Here is a 22,847-nt window from a genome sequence, read left to right on the forward strand (position 1 = left end):
CGCTTAATCTTTAAACAGTTCTAGTTTCATTTTCTCTAAGTCGCTTTAATGCTTTTCAGGAGTAAAATGTTTTTTTCTTTTCTTTAAAACTCTCCAGACTCTCTCGCTTGGCTTACTTGTTTCCTCGGTAGTGAATCTGAGAACACCACATGAGTATTTTATGTTTCTGAGAAAGTCCTCAGTACGTAGCTGAGGTTATAAATTTGCCACCCGCCTCCTCTGTTAGTTTACTCTACAATCAAAAGTCTGAATTTCAGGAAGGGGAAATATTTCATTTAATTAGACGTTGCCGTCCATGTAAAACCAGAGCCTGACACTTTCTCAGCTCGTCTGCAGACCGCTTTTTTTTTTTTTTTTTTTTTTGGCGCTTCTAATACTCCCATCCGTGGCGAGCCGGCCCTCCTCGCCGAGCTACGCCGTTCCTGCCTGTGTTATTATGATGATGGTATCACAGCTCATCTCTTTACTTCTCTAAGCTGTTTTCACACTTGATGCGGCCCGGTGACTCTCAGGCTGAGTCAGCGCCGCGTTTCCGTGCCTCTAAAGTCGCCCCCAAGCTGGGCCAAGAGGTCGTTGGGAAAGACACCTATGCAGACTTAAGGGTAAATTTCATGTGATCAATTAACTTGTTTTTACTGCCATTAAAGCTGCAGTGTGTAACTTTTACAAAAATGTTTTTTTTCCAAGTCTGTTAAAACTATCACCACATCGTGATAGTATGGCAGGAGACGTTTTGTCTGTGGAAAAAAATCTATCTCCTCTACCTTCTACAAGTGGTACAATTACAGTCTACAAAAATGTACCGCTCCTGGTCAAAAACAACCAATCAGAGCCAGGAGGAGGGTCTTAGCGCTGTCAATCACTCTCTTGTATGCTCCACAGTTTGGTTATGGTGGAAAAATAACTCACCTCTTACAGGGAAACCGTTCATCCGCCATCATCGGTCGCCATGCTAACTTTGGCTTTAGCTTAGCAAAGAGCGAGCAAGGGGAGGGGTGAACACAAGAGTGATTGACAGCGCTAAGACCCTCCAGCATACTTGTGTCATGGCCAGACGTTATATTCTTATTCTTCTGAGAAACATCCAAAAGTGCTGTTATGATAGCGTCACCTGGCCGTTTATTTCAGGACTTATTCTGTCTCTTTTTGTACAAGTTCTGATCCTCGAGCGCCCCCTGCTGGTAGCTTCTTTAGTAGCAACTGTTATTACAGCAATTTGGTAAAATGCTGTAAAAACAAGCAATCGTTTCTCAATAGCTAAGAGTCCAGACCCTCTGTACGAAGCAAACCGTGGAAGAAGTGACTGGTTTTTACCGGGCCAAAAAATTTGGATGATTGAAGTTAACGATCTTGCTTTTTCACATAAAACTAGATTTATTTGGATAGTTTTTTTATTAAGAAATGCCATCGTTTAAAACTACTTTTTGTGTCTTAGGTTATTTTTTGTCTGATCTGTTTTAGATCTGAAAACAGCTGAAATCTGTAAAAGTTGCTACAGAGTAGCAGCGATTATATTTTAAGAACGGCATATGAAAGACGGACAAGCGGCTGCCATCCTTGAAGCCCCTTCTGGTATGTCCGCAAGGAGGGAGCGAAGGCCTCGGTCCGCGGTGAAGAGGGCCTGGAATTGCAAACAAGATGGCGTCTGTCTGCGCCGCCTGCCTGTGAAAACGGATTCAAATCAGGCCGACCGACCAGTCAGGAATGTGTCGAACCTCCGGCCTTGAAGGAAGGAGATCCGACTGCTCATCGCACCTCGTACAGACGGAAGTCCTTGACGGCTCTTTTACAACGATTGCGGACCACCAGAGAGAAAGAGCCGGAAAGGTTCAGGAGCCGCCGCAAAACGGCAGACGATGAAAGGCGAAGGAGGCAGTTCTTCAGACCGAAGCTTTGTTTTTTTTTTTAAGGTGTCTCCTGTGAGGATGTATAAAATGACCCGTCTGTTCATCACCAGGCATATGTGGCAAATGCAGATACCAGATGAGCAAAAACAGGTGATGTGTAATTAAAACCGTGTTATTTGTTTAACAAAAACATCTCGGCAGCTTTTCCAAATCATTACTCCTCCTCCACATACTATGTTTTTTGTTTTTTTCTAACTCGCAAATTTTAAAAAGACATGGTTTTCCTAAACCAGTGCTCTAGTTTTGAAAGAAGGGACTTTCTTTTGACAAACCTTTTAAGGTTTGTGTCTTTTTCTTTATCGACATGAAAGAAAAAATTAAATGAGTTGCACCGTCCTAGTCAAAGTCCAGAACTTACCCTGTTTCACATGTGGTGTTGGGATTTCAGGAGAGATGCGAATTAGTAGTCAGTGTCAAGAAACTAAAGTAGGGCAGAGACGATTAATCGCAATTAATTGTGATTAATCCATCCATTATTGAAATAACTGACTATTTTAATAATTAACCGGAGTATACAGACTTAACAAAAGGCAATTTGCTAAAGAAAAAAGAACCCAAAAGACATCCTCACAGCAGTAATTAAGTCAAAACTGACCAAATTTAGCAGCGCACGCACTGCACGATTGACTGTGCTAAGACCCGCCTCTGGCCTCTGATTGGTTGTTTCTAGTTAGCAATGGGAGAAGCCAGACAAGATTAAAAGAACAATTTCCACAGATTATCTGTCTCGTATTACACTGTCACAACATGGTGACGGTTTCAACAAATATGTAAAACTTTTTTCTTTTTTTTTAACAAAAATGACATACAACAGCTTCAGGATCTGGAGATATTTTCCTCGGCATTCTGGGTAAATCCCTGCAGCCCAGAGATTCAAAGTCCACTCCTGATCTCAGACAGGCGACTGATTCATCATCGGTGTGAGCCGAAGTACTTTCACTGGAGACCCTTGTTGTTCTGCTCAGACTGCCAAGCCGAAGGTCAGTCGGAGTAACAATGATCCCAGGAACTTCTGATAACATCAAGGCTGTTGTTCCTGACAATACCAACATTTGTTTATGCAGAAACTCCCCGATCGAGTCATGAGACTTCCCTTGTGTTTACACAGCATTCAAACCCCACTGACCGACAAGCAGGAATAAGAGGGCACTGGGAGGACTGGCACCAGTTGCTCCCCTCCCAGTCTCAACACTCTCAAAATAGTCGGCTCGCTCTCCTTCACGGCCGTGTAAACGGTAGCTGGAAGCACAAAAGTTGTTGCTTCGCACCATTCTCATTACGCGGGGCCGGTGCCTACCTCCAATTTTCCCGCCACATAATTCTATTGAATTAGGCCAAAGTAGAGGATGGAAGACGGTGGAGCCAATAAACACTCGAGGAAACAAAGCGAAGTTTGGCAGACGTGTTGGACGTCAACCGAAGGAGCCTTCAGCATGTGAACAATCTGCCCTGGACGCCGCCGCCGGCTTTTTCCTCAGCTGTTAGCTTCCCAATAGGAAGGAGCTTAAAAGACAGATTTAGCATGAAAGCTTTCTCATCTTACATCCAAACTAAATCTGGTGATGAGTGACCTTTTTTGAACAAATGTTTAAAAAAATAACAACAGCAAAGTGAGTTGAAAAATAAGCAGTAATTTGATTATGGACTCGGTTATCGAATTACACTTTAAGGTGAACTCTGAGTTGACATGTATAAACCCAAAATGCACGTAAAAATCTCACAATTTGTTTTCCTCTTGCTAAATTTACACTAAAGAGAGTCACTGTGGGCTTAAATGAAACCATTTAACAAACTATAACAAACTGTTATCTGACTATTCTGGCGCAAACGCTGCTGATATTCTCCAATTCATTATATCTTTCATTAAAGGAAAACTAATTTCTTAATGAAAAATGGCTCCGGCAGTCTTTACATTGGTCATCTTTTACCACAGCGGGATATCTAATGCTAAAATGTAACCAAAAAAACCCCAAAAGAAATTAAAAAGTGCAAAAACGAGTGTACTGGACTATTTCTTGTATTTATTTATTTTTTATTATCAGTTTTACCTGCTCAACAATAAACAAAACTTTTATAAAATCTGTGTATTGTTACAGAACCAAAACAGAACAAAGGCCTTCAGACTGTTGCCTTATTAAAATAATTTCCAAATCATTAAATAAATTAGTATTATTATTTTGTTGACCTTTTTTTTTTTTTAAACCAATCCTGACTTGTGGTCAGGGGCCAAACAAAATCATTTCAAGGGCCACAAACGGCCCCCGCGCCACACTTTGGGCACTCAGTTCAGAGTAACGATACTCCATAATAAACGTACTCGAGTAAAAGTAAAAAAAAATTAGAACATTGTAAAAAGTATTTTTTATTTTTTCCAAAAAAATGTAACTCAAGTAACTAACAGTTAGTACACAACTCTGCTTTTTTTTTTTAGCAACATTTCGTTCTACTATCATTCATCCATTTTCACAAGTGACTAAACTAAATCCTGTTCATCTGAAAGAACACAAACACTTTCTGGTGATCCAATCAGAGCTCGGCGCCTCGCAGCGACATTAAATAGATCGTCTATTGACGAGGGATCCGGATCCAGAGGTTTGGTGGATGGGGGGAGGGATCTACCGGGTCACCCAGTCAGTCACTCCCATCCCAGCCAGCAGCAGCAGCAGCAGCAGCAGGAGCAGCAGCAGAGTCTGGCAGGACGGAGCCATTCATTCTTCCGCGAGCCGCGGACGAAACGTGGAGGAGGATGAAGACAGCCTGACGACGAGAAAAGTCACGGCATATAACCAAGACCCGGTCGTCGAACCCGACACTTTTAATTCAGAGAAAGAGGAGAAGAACTTTTGAGTCTTCGTGGGGATCAGAGGGCGTTTCGTTCCTCACTGTTCCACGTAAGTACGCGAGTCTGAAGGGAAATGTTTCCAAACTTCTTCTTTAACTTTCCGTCTGTGGCAACAATATAGACCTTCCCTGTTTTGTGTTTGTTTTTTAAAAACCCCTGTAGCTTTCAATCGGAGTAGATGTGGTCCTTTTTTTTTTTTTTTTGCCTCAGTGTCTCCACTGCGTGATTTTGAAGGGAAACGCGTGGCAGGAAAGCCGAGAGAACTGATGCGGTGCCAAACAATACAAAGGCTAAACTTACGGATCCGTCAGAAACGCTTCAGGGTTGAACGGAAACGATACGAATCAGGACGATTGGAAACCATTCCGATAATCAGAAGTGGGGAATCTTTATATTTGCCGACTCGTATTATTTTCCCGTGTGGGCTGTCATGAAGTAAAACAGGTAGATATAAAAATAAAAAATAAAAAAGACGTACTCTTTGAACAAAAGTAAAAAAATACGTATTTTAAATGCAAAAAACAAATTTTTTGGGGGAAAATATATCAAGTCTAGATGTGTATATTATTTATATATGATTTAGTTCAAAGTCAACTTAAATCAATTGAATTCTTTCCAACACAATCAAATATCATTGTTACAAAAACGTCCTCAGATTTAGTCTGTTTTTGCTTTTTTTGTGTGTCACATTAAATACTTCAGATATCAAGCTAATTTTAATATTATACAAAGACATGCAGAGTATATTCCAGATGCAATGTTCAAATGATTATTTCACTTATGAAGCTGAAACGAGTTTTGGAGTTTAATTTACGTAGCCACACCCAGACCTGATTAGAGACCCCTAGATTAGAGAGACTGGACCTCCCTTCTCTCAGTTAAGGTCAGTCAATTCATTTCAAGAATACCTGATTTATCCCAATGGGAAATTAAATGTTGTCGTAACTCAAATCTGGTCCATGTGTCTTCAAAGAGTTGTTGTGGATGGTGTTGATGTAGGTAGCGAGGAGCTCCTGTAGCAGTAAGTCTTGCTATGAACCTGAGGGAGCTTCTGACTGAAGATTGTTACTGTATGACAATCTCATGACTGCTACGACATGCTAATAGCTCAGTATCCAGGTAGCAGAGACAATATCCCGTAGTAATACGTCCTGTTAGCACTGCTAACAGGATCTCTGTCTGGCCGTATGGTCAGAAATCCAGGCAGAGAGGCATTGAAGTTGGGGTTACGACCCTTTGTTCGATTGGAGAAACGAATTGAACTTCCTCCTTCTCTCTCTGCTTATTGGTCCTGCTCTCTGTCCGGGAACCTTGTCTTTCAAAGCCTCTGGAATTTGGGGTCGAAGTTTAGGTATCATGTGAGCTTTTGAGATGCTAATCAGCTGCTCCCTGTCACAATTTAACAACAACAACAAAACAGAAAAAGGAGACTGGGCAAAAATGTCACCCACTGAAAAGTTGCAAGGTGAAAACTGCCACTGACCCCAAAGACCACAAAGACTTGTCTCACGTTTCCCGAACAGGATCACGATCTCAGAGACTTTTTTTGGGAGACTACTCTGTGGACGGATAAGACATCCGGCAAGAAGCGAACATCACGTCAACAATCAGACATGGCGGTGGCAATGTGATTGTCTGGGGTTGCGATCAACTTGCAACAGCTGATAGAACCACAAATTCTGCTCTCTACCAGGACGCTCCAAAAAAATATGAGGTTTCTGACCTTAAGCAGGAGAAAACATGGGTTGTGAAATAGGACAATGATCCAAAGAACACCGCATCTAAATGGCAAAAGGAAGAAAAAAAAAAGGAAGGTGGAGTGGCCAAGTTGAGGTCTGGACATAAATCTAATGGAGATGCAGTGGCATGACCTTGAACGAGCCGTTGATGTTGAGAGTATAGTACAACTAGTTATTAAGTTTACGGGGCAGTTTCTTTTTTTTTCACACAGCACAATGACGCTCTTCTCTCGGTAAATGAAAATCCTCTTTTGCAAACAGCTTTTTGTACTTTCTCAGGTTGCCTCATTAGACGAAACCCCCAATAAGCCAACGGAAAGCTACTAATTTACCAGCTATGGCTTAAGCTATAAAACGAGCAAATCTTTTTGTCTTTTTTTTTAAGTGATCCCTTCCAGGAAAAGCGTCATTATCCCCAAACACCTGCATGTGTCAGAAGGCATATGAGTGGTTTAAGGTTGCTGCTCTGTTCTGGCTTCAGGAGAAAGTCTGCGCTCTTGACAAGATGCGACCCAGATCTTTGTCTGGTTGTAGCGTTGAGTTTCATTACCGGTTGCAAACCAGTGTTTGTGTGTGAAAAAGAAAAGGTCTGTTCAGGGCGAGCTGTGCATTGAACGACGCTCAACACTGCAGCTAATTCTTGGACGCGTTTCTCGTCTCTTTGCTCTCCTGCTAATGTCCCTTCTTGTTTTTTTTTAAGCGTGCTTAATTGTTTTGTTGTTGTCACGTTTACAGCTGTGAAATTATAGCGCTGCAGCAGTAAAAGTGTGGTCTCGCGCTTGTAACGGCAATTAGCTACAACCTATTTGTGATTTTTTTACTTAAAGGAAAGCAGTCGAGCCCTGATTAAAATCTGAGTTAAAGATAGCGCGGTCAGCAGCCGGGAGAAATTTGAGATCGCCTGTTGTTCCTCAAGGCTCTGTGTTTGGCCCATTAAAAATCCCAAAGCTTCTCTTCACTTAACCCACAGGAAAAAAAGGATAAACACACGCATTTCTGTCTTTCAAGCAGCAGCCTAGACACGCAGATCCAATTGGTAGAATCCATTTTATCCTCTTCTCCTTTCACGTGGTTCCCCAAGGCTCCGTGTTTGGCCCGCTAAAAATCCCAAAGCGTTTCTTCGCTGCGGCTCTGCTGAGTGCCGCTCTCCTCCACCTAGCCCGCAAGAAAAGCACAAAGACACACATTTCTGTCTCTCCAGCAGCAGCCTGGAGCTGCAGATGCGTCGGAAAAGCACATTTTATCTTCTTCTTCTTCAAAGCAAGGAAAAAGGATTACCAGCCTCCTCCTTTGCTTGGTGCCGATGATCCAGTCAGCGTTGCTTTGACTGCACTTTACAAAAAAAGAAGCAAAAACAAAACCATGAAACAAAGATTTTTAACTGCGATCCTGTTCAAACAAACCGCATCGTCTGCTTCTTTGTGCCTCTTCCAGTTTTAAGGGAAAGCTTTTGTCACGAGTCCAGGATCTTGGTTACGCTTTATGGGGGCTGGTCAGTGCACGATTCCGGGACGGGAGACTATTTTTAGTGAATGATTTCAGCTAAATATCAAGCACTTCTTTGACTCCCTAATACCCGCGCACCTATCCAGGCACGAGAGCAAATTTTGTCAGGCGGGTTTACAGACGGAAATTAGACCTGGGACCCAACCGGCGGCTGAGTGAAACCAAAACCGAGACCACAGTGTCTCCATGACCAAAGTGTGAAATCCACTAATTGAATGTCTGCTCCCGCGCCAGAAAGGTTAACCTAAACGACTCCAGTCAACTGGAGTTAAACATCTGGAATACAGTTTTTTTTTTCTAAGTAAAAGCCCCACGGTGGATATCCTTCCATGGAAATGGACCTGATGACAAGGCTCGTTCGTTTGCATCACACGTCCTCAAAGTGCTGAGACGAGACTTCTGCTTAGAGTTGGCTTTTTCTTTTCATATCTGATTTTATTATAAGCACTTCTCCAGGTCATTGGCTCACCCTTTGGAAGTGCTTTTTGTGTCAATAAAACAATTAGCAAGAGAAGCTAGTTTTTTTTTTGTTGTTGTTTTTTCTTTTCTCATGGAACCTTCAAAACACAGCTTTTATGTCACCCGTAGGATTGTTTATTTGGCTGTAAAAGTGACGTAATGCGAGAACTCTTACTAATCCAGAGTTGGGTAACATTACGTCAATCTTTTTTTTTTTTTCCTCTTAAAGGGTCTATGGAGAGTTTTTCCACATTTAAAAGCTGCTGTGTGTCAGACTTAGTTGTTTTTTTAATGGAATCACTTCACAGAAAGGACACTTGTCCTCTCAGACATCTGAGACACATTATTTAGTTTTTTGGTTCTCGTCCTTTAAAACCGTCACGGTTTTTGTTCAGCTAAACTTAAAAGCAACTTTGCCGAGTGATCTGACGTAGAGTAGTTTGAAACTATCTTCTCAGATTATAGCATCACGTCAAACAGCTGTTGTTAAACAAGCCAGCAGCGAAAGCTCAGATGGATACAGTTTAGCTAGGAGCCTCACCTGGGGATAGAAACGTTTGTGATTGGTTGCCACCGCAGTCGGAGCTTTGATTTGGGAATGACGTCACACACTGCGTGTGGAATACAATTTACATATGTTGGCCGCTTTGCCCCGTGGCTAATTTCTGTTAGCAATACAAGGACAACAACAATTGTTTGTTTGCCGGTTTGCTCGCTCAAACACTCGAGATAAAACCAGATATTCGGATATTAAAGTGCCATTTCTTCTCAAAATGAAAGTCTGCCATATGAAGTTTCTGTTGAAAGGTGATTTCGTCTTGAGAAGAAATTGTTAGTGACTACCCTGATGAATGCGAGGGTTTTAAACTTGACACCCTTTTTATAAATTCTTTAGACTCTTATTTTGATGTAAAGAAGGAAGTTTTTTTATTTTATTTTCCCTGATTCGTGAACAGAGGCGACTAAAGACCTCTTGTTGGACAGTTAACAGCACTCAGGTATAAAAAACAATGAAGGAGTTTCCACCGTGTTTAAATTGACAGAATGACAGAAAAGAAATGTAGCATTGTTAGGTATTATTACAACTCTGTGATTGGCTAAGAGTTAGCCAATCACAGCTGTACCAGTGGCTGCTGTAGTGTCATTAGCAGCTAATGATGCTAAAACTAGCTGTCAGAGCTGCCTGTCTACATTTAGGTGAGGTGCTGGTTTATAGCTTTATTTTTGGTCTGGAGATTTGAGGATGTCAAAGTCTAAATTTTAGTCACGTTCTCTAAACCTGAGTTAGATCATTCCAAACTGATTTATTCAAATTCTGTTTGGACACAATTTGACATTAACAAAACCTTTCATTTGCTATTTGTGAAAATACAAAAGTGGAGAATTTTCGTCGCTTTTTTCCCCCCCATTAGTATTTTCTTAGCATGAGAAAAGCATAAAAACCAAAATACTCTCACTAGTCAAACTGGAACCTTGCACGCCGTTTGCAAATTCTTCTATACACATCTCTCTTTTTTTTGTTGGAACCTTTACTATCATAATCTTGCCAAAAGAATGTCTAAATTTGTATGAATTCCTGTGAAACCAATAAATCACATGGTCATGTCTGTACCAGTATTATTACAGCCATAGTAGTACTAACACAGTGTTTTGTGTCAGGCTGTTGTAATGAAACACAAATTGTCAGTGCTAAATTAATGTCTATAAATAAAATATTTTAAATATTATGATTTTTCTTTAATAGTCAGTGGTGGGTAGGCCAATAAATCAGTCGTATAATAAATTAAAAGGAGGTTATTTCCTTTTTTCTCTTTTCTCTCTCTTAGGATAATTTTGACTTTATAAATAATTTTATTTGCCGTTTCTGTTGTTTTGTTAATTTATTTTTTAAAAATGTCTTTCAGTTTCAGGGTTAAATGCTCATTAGTATTTAAAGTTTATTGATCTTTCAGAATGTGTTCTTCCATTGACATACCATTATATTAGCTGAAAATGGTTTCGAAAGAAGAATATTAACACAACGACTTCTGGGGCAATTTATTGTCCAGCAAACTTTGTCATCATGACCGGCCTAGTGGCGGCCATATTGGATTTTGAAGTAAGGGTTGGTTAGCAACTTCCGAAGTCCCAAGTTGGAATTCCAACTCCCAAATCACAACTTCTGCACACAAACGGATCATTCCATTCGTGTGCGATGGCTCCATATGAATTAGCCAGCGTAGGAACAATGTTGCGGGGAACTCCGCGGAGGTCAAGACCTCGACCTTGTATACGTTACTTTGAGCCACCCGCTGACAATTAAATTGGAGTTGAGTGCAAAATTAACACGATACAATGGGTATATCATCAGGGGGGATTTGTCACGATGAAATCAACCTGACTTATCCTTTCACGCAGTGACCTCTCCTCCTGCCCTCGTGTTTCTTTCCACGCACCGAAACAGCCAATCCAGCCCCGCCAACCCTCTGAAACCTGACAGAACTTTATTGCTCTCTACATGCATCCCCGCCCTCAAATGCAGCGCTCCGAGCCAGTCATGCGCGCTGATTAGATTAGGCAGCACTGGAGCTAATCACCCTTCCCTCTGCTATTCTTTACTACCCCCAGCCATTTCTTTTCTTTTTTTTCCCTCTCCTTGGACTTTCCATGTCCTCTGTACTCCCTGAGGTTTGTGGAGATGAGTCTCCCCTCAGGGGGTGGGAGGGAGTGGCAGTGGGAGAGGGGATACACATCTGCCTCCAGCGGCAAAGCAGAGCTCTGTTTACAGGGAAACCAGCATGGTGGGGTCTTCTGCGATAACAAAGCCTCGCCCGAAACTTGTCTGAAGAGAAAGCGGTGCAAAGACATGAATGACTCGTGAAGGGGAGAAAGCCAGGGAGGGGCTTTTGGACCCTTCTGTGGGGTGAAACGAGGAGAAAGAATCTGGGAATCTGCGGCGGGTTTTTTATTTTTTGTTCATTTGTAGAGAGCCGGGGGTCAGTCTCTGGGGAATGAACGGCAGACAGACGGTTGGTTTTGCAGCTGCACCCCCCCACCACCCCCTCAGCTTTCTGTCTGGTCCCTGAGCGACTGCAGACTCGTTAAGCTGAACATGTTTGCGTGTTCGTTTGAGCTCACGTCTCCGGTTCTCTTCACCCCCCTTTTTTTTGTGTGTCTTTGCCGGCAAACGCGGCGACAGACACGTTTGAATATTGATCACGCCGGACCTGGAGTCACTGGAGTCACAGCTGTATGCTAATGATGGAAGGGTTCCACCGGACCACAATAGGCAGCCTGTGTTTGCGATGTGCGATAAGGCCCGTATCATATGTTCGCTTTGGCTCGGGTCGTGGAAAAGGCTGTAAGCTGTGGGAACGAGATAGCACCAAGCCGGGCATTGTGTTCGTGTGACGGATGAGAGTAGTCACGACTCGCTTCACGGCTGGCTCCCGGTTCGCAGAGCGCCGCAAGAACCACTACAAGGAGATGACGAACGTCCAGCTCGTCCAAACAAATACTACAATGGCTAGCTGCCTTTTGGTGGAAGGGATAAGTTGTGTTTTGTTTTAAGAAGATTTCAGTAACAACAAATTCTGGTTTCGAGGGGATTTTTGGCCATCGAGAACATTCTCAATGCTAAGCTGCTTAGAATTAAACAAACAACTCGGCATTTTCTCAACCAGTAGGGAGATTTTTCCCTCCACCGAAATGACCATATGGTCGAACAATTTGACACTTTGAAAATAAATTTGCTTAAGGGAAAGACGCTGATTTAAAAAAATATTTTCTTTGGAAAAATATGTTTTGGCACTAGTTTTCATTGCCCGTATGATTTTGCAATTTGACATTTCGAAACTGAACTCGCTTAATGAAAACACGGCAATTGAGAAAGTTCAGGTATTTGATATTGGCGAAGACTTTCTCTATTTTTAATTATCACAAGCAAGTAAAATATTGGCTATAAGACGAAGAATTTGCTTTTTCTACCCAAACCTGCTTTGAATTCATTGAATAAATTTGGCTAAATACAGCAAGTATTTTCAAAGAAAGAGTGACCTGGATCCTGATCTTATTCACTCGAATTGATTAAGTGGTGTTATACTTTCTTTTCCAATTGATACCTAGAAAATTATCAAAATTATTTTTAATACGCCAAACCTGCAGAACACTTTTTAAAGTTTCGCATCCAGAATAATTCCCACCTCCTTTTCCAGCAACAAATCTGACTAGTTTATTGTTGACTGGTTAAAATAATATTTTGTTTTGGCCCTTGAATCTTTTTGACTGGAAAATGTTGGCCTATTTCACAAGAAGTGATCTGAGTTCTTGTCAGAACCTAATAGTGTTTTGTCCGAATTCAGCAGTATGAAAAAATATATATATATAAAAAAAAGAGCAACAGCTGGGTATTTTGCTTTCTTCAAATCAAGTCTAAATATGTTGGAATTTCTGGATCACAACATTGCAGTCCAGCTGCCTCTTTTATCGTGAGGATTTCTCAAATGAATCCCTCTCTTGGCTCAAACGCAGCGCGGTCAACATTCCTTTACTTTTCGCTCGTTTCTACAGTCGGGTCCCGTATGACTGCGCAGTCGGTGTCGATGCGTTGTCCAACGTTGGTTGCGCCACAAAAACAATATCTGTAATTTGGAGAGGCAGACCTTTCATTATTCATTTTTACATCTGGTAGCCAAAGGTTATTAACATTCTCTCTAGCAATTTATTGGCTCAGCAGTTCCAGGTTTAACAGAGGAGAGTCTGGCTATAAAACAGGGCACTGGTTCAGCCTAATCCTGCTCAATATGCTTTAAGAAAATGACTAGTCACATACTATTTAAAAAAAAACAACTCATCTTTTTATGCATTAAGCATATGGTTGAAACAACAGGATTTTCATTTCTAGCCAGCAATAACGTAGATGGTAACTATACTTGCCTAAATTGACCCATTTAATAAGCTATCTCACTAAGCTAGTCTCCATTTGTGTTAAAATTTGAAAAAAAATATAAAAATAAAAACAGCTAGAGTACGTATGTTTAAAATCCATTTAGGCAGACGATGTGAAAACCCAACACAATGAGAGAAATGCAGTCTTGTCCCAGGGGGAGCGCGTCCCTCAATGGGGTCCTGACTTCCCCCTGCCAACATGGCTGCCTGTCCCACAGAGCGCTCGCTCTGATTGGTAGCTACTTTTTAATAGCTGCCTTTGACCTCCATTCATTCACCCATTCATCCGTCCATCTGTCGACTTCTCTTTCATTGCTCATTGGAAATATAATTCTCACTAAAACGGGTTTAGACAAAAACTTTAACGTTTTATTTTGCCGTTGTTGCTTTCCAGGCTAAACTGATGGTTTTATTCAAAGTGTGGATTAAGTTGACAACTCAGGATTTCCTTTTGTTCTGCACTCTGAATTAATAAAAGTAGAATAAAAACAATCTAAAGTCATTTTTTCCCCTGCCATATGACCTCTAGTGGCAGGGAATGAATATGCATGAAATACTTTTTTTCGTTTAACCTCGAAAATGGCTATGTGCAAGTCAACAGGGCTATAAGGACACCGGCGTCCTCAGGGCAACTAAGAGGTTTTAAATCACTTAGTTTTAGTAGCATACAAACAAAAATATTTTAAGATCTGCATTCATCCAGAGGTTTTGAAATCTGTACACGACTTGCAGTTAAGCAACAAAGACATAAGACTTAACTTGGATTTTTACTTGAAAAGACTTGAGACTGGACTGAAACTCAACATTTGAGCCCCACCAAAGTTACTAAAACAAAAACTTTAGACTTAGGCTAACTAGACTCTCGACTCGACATCGATTAAAAGTTAAGAATTTGAATCTTAGAAATAGACTTAAGTTTCAAAAAACCGACTTATGACTCGATTTCACAAAGGGATAGACTTTACACTTAGCTTGCACTCGCACCTTAAAGACCCAGGAAGTGATGCTGAGGCTAAGTTTAGAACTCCAGGATTAAACTTACACCCAAGTCACAATTAAGTTGCAACAAAGACTTTAGATGTGACTTCATCTTGTACTCAACTTAGACTCAAGTTTTGGGACTTCTATGTCTTAAATTATATGCACCCTATGTAATAAGATGGACTAATAATGGTTCATAATAATCTTTTCTTGCTAGCTGTAGCATTTCAATAATGACCACATGAATATGTCTTAAGTGAACTGTATCTCAATGGACTTTTGATCATTTCAAAGTAAAATAAAGTTAACCTTGCTCATCCCTGTCAGGATATCATCATTACAAATTAACCTTTGGCTCTTCAAAGTAAAATCACTTCCTCATACCAATTCAGAAATTCAACATGCACTCCCATTTAACAGCATCACCCTTTTCCTTCAGTTTGTGATTTATAACATAGTTTCACATTTTGACTTAAATGTTTCAAATTAATATTTATGTAGCAGATTTTTGCTCCTCACCTAGTAAATCATCTGAATCAGAGAGAAAAAAAGATAAATGACTGAACACCATTTAATGCACAATGCAGTTTGTTCAGTTGACTCAAACATGATATTATCTGGTGTGACCTACTTCAATGCAAATACATTTCTTGTTCTTCAAAATAAAAGCACTTCCTGAGTCATTCAGTCATCTATAAACAGCATTTGAACACAAAAGGATATTTCTATAAGGAGGTAATGACAGCACTGAATGAACATTATATTAATTATAACAGTTAACTGGTGGTTAAATGAAATTTTCTGAAAAAGATGATTCTTAAATTTTCACACGTTAACATCGACCAGTGACTGGTACTTGGTACTGTTTATTGATACAGTTTTATTCATCATCTTAACTGCGGCTCAACATTGCGTTCATTCTTGCCACGCCAGGGCTGGGAAGCGTTCAGCCCCGTCGCGTAAACAAGTAACCTCGCCTCTGGTTAGCCACTTTAAGACGGGTTTTAAGCTAGCTGGGCAGTCAGATTCCAGGTGGTTGACGGAAGAAGAGGAGGAGGAAAAGATGAAGAAGCTTTGTCTTTCAGACATTACACAATCTGGTGAACACGAGCCTGACCTCACACACACACACATACACACCCCTGCGTGGGTGAGGGATAATTTCATGCACGACTCCATGCGCGCGTATGCACCCTGGTGCCTGCTATGTCCGTCATCATGTCTGGGATAGCTCTGGCTGGCGTCCAATCTGGAGAATTTCCCCTCCGGTTCACATTAAGAGGTCGCTCATTACACCTGTCTTGTGCTGTAGAGAGAGAGTGAGTGAGAGACTGACCCCAGTGGAGACTTCACCACATCTAAACACACGTACAGCCTGTTGGAGGCAATCACTTCTGCTCCAAGTGACAAACACACACCAGCCTGGCTGAGTGGTCTATTGTGTCTCCCGTTGAGCTAACAGGCTAATCTGCGGACCGTGAGGTGATGTCATCTCTGCGTGCTGCGTGCGGTTTACGGGCACGACACATTTAAATGCTTGTAGGCTTGTCATCGGCGCACGCACACACACACACACATGCACACTCGCAAACATGTACGGAAATTGGATAGTCTGGTTAATTGTTGCATTAGCGCAAAGTGTGTAATCATTGTGCGCCTCGGGGAGTAAAACACACCCCGTATTTTTAGTTTACAGGCCCAGAGATGTTGTAACACTTTAGCTAGTGCGATGGTGTTAGAAGTGCTTTGTTGAAGGTGGGAATTAGAGGCTAGTTGAGAGAACGCAGTCCAACGCTAATTGTGTTTTTGGACAAAAATTAGAGGTTTTCATCTCTTGGCGACTGACTTTAAGAAGCTAAGTAGCATCTACGGTCATATTTGAATTTTCATCTCATTTCATTTTATTTTATATTTAATCCATTCAATAATAAATATAAATAGTTAATGTAATTATTTCAATGTACCATGAATTAAAAGGAGCAGAAAGAAAAAGAAACGTATATCTGCCCACTATTCACGTAAAAAGAAAATGAGCTATTCAGCTCAGAAGACTATTACACATTTCAAAGACACAACAAAACATCAGCTGATTCAACGCTGTATCGCTTCACTTTCTTAGTAATGATTTTTAAATTTCTTTTAAATGTAGACATAAATTTTGTTTGTTTTATCTGAATCTTGGAAAAATCCCAGTTCCTTTAACGTTGTATTTGTGTTCTCATTTTACAAATCTGCTTGGAATATTTCTATATCATCTCAATATTCAAATGATTTTTTTCTCATCAAAGAGAAGTTCGACGAATAATTTGGCTTCTGTTCTGTTGGTCTGAAGTAAACTTAAAGATCTTGCATGTAAAGACGTACGCTTTAAGACAGATTATTTGCTGCATCTCTATTTGAGAAGTTTATTTTGAAGGAAAGAAGGAAATGGCTGGTGAGTTGATTGTTGTGCAGACAGAAGCAATACATAAACACTGCAGGCCGAATTTTCAACGTTTGATGGTAAATGTAGGAAGAGCCTTCATCTTCAACACCATACTGTATACTGGTGTTGAAAAGGGACACCAGCATATGCTAACGATGCTAACGTGAGCATCTGCTTCGTTACTTCCTGTTGGTGTTAAACTAAATGGCTGTTTCATATGGTTTTAAAACATTTCAAGAGTCTGGACTGTTTTTGACCATCTCTGCCTGAGAATCTAAAATACTTGGCTGAGCAAACTGGATAATTCTACGAAAGAAGTCGGACATCTTTAGCTCAGGAGTACATGTTTAAATTCGCTATAAAGTTTGCACACTGAAATCAATTTGTCACTATTTTCGGACTGATAAAGGTCTCAGCTGACAGACCTGATACTGTCCTTTGTGTTCAGCCTTCACAGTTGAGTGCAGGGGCTCAAAACTCAGTCTGCTGAATTCAAGCTAATCGTTGAAGACCTGGTGTGAACACAAACCGGCATTGTTTCTGCCTCGCTGTCGCCGTCACCGGGCAGAGCTTTGCCCCCCGGACTCCGAAGCGGAAGCCGCCTGTGGCAGCAGAAACTCAACAGTTTTTCCTTTTTCTCTTTGAAGCGCTACTGGCAGAGATTTCAAAGCCCCTCTTTCTTAGAGTTGGCTCCTAAAATAATGCAACCCAGCTGCTCAGCTGAGCAGAACCAGGCAATACTTATTACCCTCGACAGCAACTGATTTTTATATATCCTTTTTATGTTTTACCTTTACTGCTGGGACATTCCAGGCCTTTTTTTTTTTTTTTACACAAGGACCAAACGAGGACTGCTGTTTTGAACTGAATGGTATTCAGACCTATTGGTTGTGTCTTTGTAGGTTGGAAACCCATTTTCTGGTGCTGATACAGCATCAACTTTATGATTACAAGAAAATGTGAACACGCCGAGAATATTCAGGCCAGAGCCGGTCCGTTTGGTAGAGTTTGCACAGACCTCTGTGGTTCCTAATCAGTCCCAGTCTTCTGATAGGAGCTCTTATGTAACACAAATCTAACAAACATCTGTTGTGTTTTGTGTAAGAGCAGATGACTTCCTTTGGGTAATAATTAAAGCGCGGATTTAATTGTTCAATGTTATAATAGTGAACTGAAACTAATGAAACAAAAAACCTAAAATTGAGAAAACATTTTCATTAACTGACAGAAATAAAAAATGGTAATTAATGGGGATAACTAACTAAATGGAACCACCTTATGTGCTTATAAAACTAACTAAATCATACTGAAATTATAGATGTGGCATCCTTTGTTTTCGTGTTTATTAATTTATTTCGAACTGACATTAAATAATTAAATACATAGTTTGAAAATGGCATTCATTACCCAATAATACTTTGACCTTTTTGAATTCTGCACCTAAAGATTAACTTAAAGTATGAAAAAAACTAAAGCTACTACTACATCTAATAAAAACTAAATTAAAGCTAAACAATATTTACCTAATAATGACTAAAGAACATTAGCAAACCCACTCTGAAAACTAACTAAAACTAACTGGATTAGACAGACAAAATCAAACTAAACTGTAATGAAAAACCCCAAACTATCAGAAACCTGCTTCACACAGACCTCAGTGAGCACCTGATCGTCGACACTCGTTAACCAATCACTCACCGACTCATTTGGCAATTTGTCTTAATTGCGCGCCCGTAAAGTCATCGGTGCTGGGAGAAGCGATGTGGCCGCTTCCTGACACCTGCGTGTGCGGTGTACTCTGACCTGAGGGATGAAGCATCTGAGCTGGGTATTTTAATGAGAATGCTCCATGCTCAGACTCACATGCCTCCTATTACAAACCCACAGACCCAACGAGCCAACAGAGGATGGGATCAACAAATAGAGAACAGCTTGACGTGTTTTCTTTTCAACCTTGCTAGACACAGCGGTAACCCATGACTTCAATTAGACAGTGTCCACATTTGGCTCCTTCTTGTTTGTTTACGGAAACATTTGAATAGTTTAATGTTTGGGATTCGGTGTTTGGTTTATTTTTCACTGGCTGTGTTTCCAGTGCGAATGTGCGCAAAACTTTTTTTGATATTCTGTTGTTGTCGGAAAAAGAAAAAACACAATTTTGCAATTGCAGTGTTTCCATTAAATACAGCAGTGTTGTATAGTAACGAAGTAAAAATGCTTCACTACTTTACTTAAGTATATTTTGGAGTACTTCATACTTTCCTCGAGTATAACATTTTTTGATGACTTTCACTTTTACTTCACTATATTTCCGAACTTAATTGCGTACTTTTACTCCGATACATTTTCAATGTGTGGTTTAGTTACTCGTTACAAAAAAGCGAGAGAGAGAGAAACAAAGTGTTTTGATCCCACCTACTGATTAGCAAGTAGCAAGCAGGCTACCGAACAAAGTCCGTAGCCTACTAGCCTGGGCTTGTTCATCACCTCCAATAGGATACACCTGTTTCGCTTCTCCCATTAAACACAAAGCAAGTCTCGCAATCAGCAGCAGCCACATGGAGGAGGAGACGGAGACCACAACGACTGCAACTATGTCGGACACGGCTCCAGGGGAACCACCAGCTGGTGATGAGAGCCCCTGGCCTTATTTAAACACAATATACTCTTTCGTGGGTGTTAAAGATTCGTCGTACCGCATGCAGTTTATGTTATTCCTGCCCGAAGATGTGGAAATTCTATCTTACAAAAACTCCCCGTCCAACTTGAAGAAACACATCGAGGTAACTTCTTATGAAATGGTTATAATCCTCCTGTTTCAGTAACTATAGCTTGGTCACTAGACACTACTGTATTGTGAAACGTTGACCATAAATGAACTTTGTTTGGCATTGTTTCAGTTCCACACGTGGTGTATTTAGCTGAGGCCTAATGTTGACTGTAGCAGGCTACCTAGACTCCTCTGTTCAAGGGGGACAGAAGCCATAGCAATAGCAATTTAGACTAAATTTAACGAATATAGGAAAGGCATGCAAGTTCAAAACCACAAACCATTAACATGTGCTACTCTTTAAAACTGGAACAATTTATTAGCAGGTTTAATTTTGCCTGCACTTGGTTGGGTACATTATTTTAAGTGTATTTGACAAGTTTACCAAAATATAAAAAAAGTCATTCAAACTGCATTTGCTTTGTTTTACTTTTTACTTGTACTTTTCATTACATTACTTGAGTACATCCATTTTTACAGTAATTTTCATACTTAAGTACAAGAAGTTTCAGATACTTTAAGACTTTAACTCAAGTAACATTTCAGTCAGTGACTTCGACTTTTACCAAAGTCATATTTTGGAGAGGTACTTATACTTTTACTTGACTCTGAGATTTCAGTACTTTATACAACACTGAAATACAGTAAATTCACTGTTTTGGTGCCGTTAAAGTTAATCTGATAAGTCATTAAAAATCCTCCTCCGGCCACTTCCTGTTGTCTTCTTCGTCTTTTTCGCCAGTAGTAACATCCGGTTGTTGATGCAAAAAAAGTGTTTACATTACAGTTTTTCTGGCTTAAAAAAGTTTTTTCTCAAAATTGCCTTGCTTCCTTTAAGCAAACTTATTTTCATAATTCCAGTTTGCATAATTATATGGTCAATGGAAACGCGGATAGTGAGGCAGAGATTCAACATTCAGCCTGGTAGCTGAATGCTAAATGTAGAAGATAATTCTTGAAATACTCATAATAAATTCTGAAAACAAACAGGTCACACGTCCTAAAATGAGCCAAGTAAATTTTTTTGTTTTTCGGCATATTATAGAAACATGTCGTCTGATTTTAAAGAGAAGTCAGAGAAGTCGTATTTGGGAATGGCGCCACCGCATGGTAAACAGCCTACAGTCGTACAGGGCTTCATCTTGTCCAGAGGTCTCCAAAGATCTTTGCATATCATCCAACCATTCCTTGCTCATATTCAGAAAACACAATTTCTGAATGTGTTTTCAGAAACACAGATGGTTGTAACCTGCTACATTGTAGCCACAGCTGCCCGTTTTGCAGTATGACAGAAACAAGGCTGCCACGCACCAGTGGAAATACAGATAATGGCTTACTCCTGGAACCTTGATGTGGTTTTACGCATGCAGGAGACATATTGATTATTAAACTTGAAGAACCTCCAACTTTAGAAGTTGTTTCCTTTGATTTTTAGTTCCGCCACTTTTTGCCTAAAGGTGATAAGAGATACTGTGGAAATGTACAGTAATTGTCAGTCCAGATTTGATTGTTTTAGTATTTTAGATCATTATTAAGAGTTCATCAAGTGGATTTCAGACTCTTTAAAATCCTGTGGCGTATCGCTTTGAGTAAGCAGTGACAGAACTGAAAAAGATGCCAACTTTATCCATTAGCCGGTTGTGTTATTGATAGAGCTCTAAGAAATCATTGGCATATGTATAGTTTTTCTACCAAGGATCCAAAAATACTTCCAGAGGTAAAGATTGAAACAAGCCATCTTTCGAAGACTCCGAGAGTCTTCATCAACTGAGTCTGTTAACAAAACAAAGCAACTTAGTATTTACTTCCGTTCCCTTTTCAAAATAAGAGGCTCAAACATAGATGCAGTGTTGATAGCTTACTTGAACTCCACCATAACCTGGAACTCAAAAATGTCTACTTCCAAGTATAAATCAAACCACGGACGATTGGAGAGGCTGAAGAAACGTACAATGAAATGGCACAGACTCCAAGTATTAAGTAGTCCGAATCATTTACTTTGCCTTGAACGTTTATTCAAAGTAGTATCTAAAATACCAAATGAGCCATTGGTTTTAGTAGAGCAATAAAGCAGCATATCATCATCCTACAACTTTCAGCATATGGCGAACCCAATGGCGATTGGTAATCTTTCAAATCGTGCAAACGGAGTAACTCTGTTATTAAATGCACTCCCTAGAACTACTTCGCTGAAAGAAGGCAACCCCTTCCAGTCAATTCCCCGTTTCCCAAAGCCCTTAACTACTATAAGAAAGACCCTTTTGTGGTGAGCCTGGCTGTGGAGAACATACCTCCAGTCCCCACATAAGAGTCGATCTCCAGCTGTGGAAGTGGCTCGGCAGCTGAACTCCACTGCCTGTATCCAACAGCTCCTACTGAGAGGCATTGCTGGGTTTTATGCATGTTGGGGCATTTTCTGGCATCACTTGAGAGAGCAAAAATAGTAGTCGGATTGTAACACTCGGGAAGAAAATCCTCTCAGCTGTTGCAATTTGGAATATAACCAGCAAAGATTTACGTGGCCGAGGTTCCCTTGAGATTAAAATTATGCTCACAGCACATGGCGAGAGGGAGAAAATAGTCAGCAATTATCTTATTTTTCCTTCAGGCTTTGCAGCAGTGTCCTGTTGTTGGAGCCGATCGGTATAACGTGCTTTCTTTCTGCCTGCTTTCTTTCTGCCTGCTTTCTTAATTACAGAAAAATGGCCAACTAATGAACCAAATCACAGCCAGCGTGCTATCAGTGTTGGTTTTATGATTGCGTGACTGGCGATTAAGAACCCCTGCTGGCGTCCGTTTATTGGCCTAATTAATGTCACAGTTCTTTGACGGAAGCTGTTGTGCAAATAATGTATTTTTCAAGGTTTTTGTGGTAAAATGGTAATTGTTTTTCCACTGTTTGGGCCTTTATTCATATTGCTGATTGGATAGATTTTGGTTATATTATGTTTGTTAATACTAGCAACAGGCTAGATTAAAAACGATGCATGCAGTTGGTGGCTGGAAAAAAAATCCTTTTCTTCTTATTTCCTCTGTTTAAAAGTGTTTGACTAAGACTCAAGGGATCATTTCCACTTTATAATTCAACACATATCTGAACACAGTGCAGATATGCCATGCCAATGGATTAATAATACTAAAACCAAACAAGGTAGTGCAGTATATAAGCAAACCAAGTGGCGTGCATCTGATAAAAGTGTCTTTATGTCCATTATTAGAGTTTAAACTAGATTTGGAGCAAATGACATGAGGCTTTAGTAGGACAAAAAATATAGTTTTTACTTACTAATAT

The 22,847-nt window shown here is 40.4% G+C and overlaps 1 protein-coding gene across 1 annotated transcript in view; it reads left to right on the forward strand.

The window, feature by feature from the left end:
• Positions 1-4,535: 4,535 nt before the first annotated feature.
• The window catches only part of lhfpl2 (LHFPL tetraspan subfamily member 2), a 49,580-nt gene continuing 31,268 nt past the window's right edge, over positions 4,536-22,847 (forward strand). Inside the window, exon 1 of the mRNA XM_023338691.1 lies at positions 4,536-4,798. The gene's annotated coding sequence lies outside the window, so the exon portion shown is untranslated. The remainder of the gene's footprint in view (positions 4,799-22,847) is intronic.

The sequence above is a fragment of the Xiphophorus maculatus genome, chromosome 8 (genome assembly GCF_002775205.1).
Source record: "Xiphophorus maculatus strain JP 163 A chromosome 8, X_maculatus-5.0-male, whole genome shotgun sequence".
Taxonomy (NCBI): Eukaryota; Metazoa; Chordata; class Actinopteri; order Cyprinodontiformes; family Poeciliidae; genus Xiphophorus; species Xiphophorus maculatus.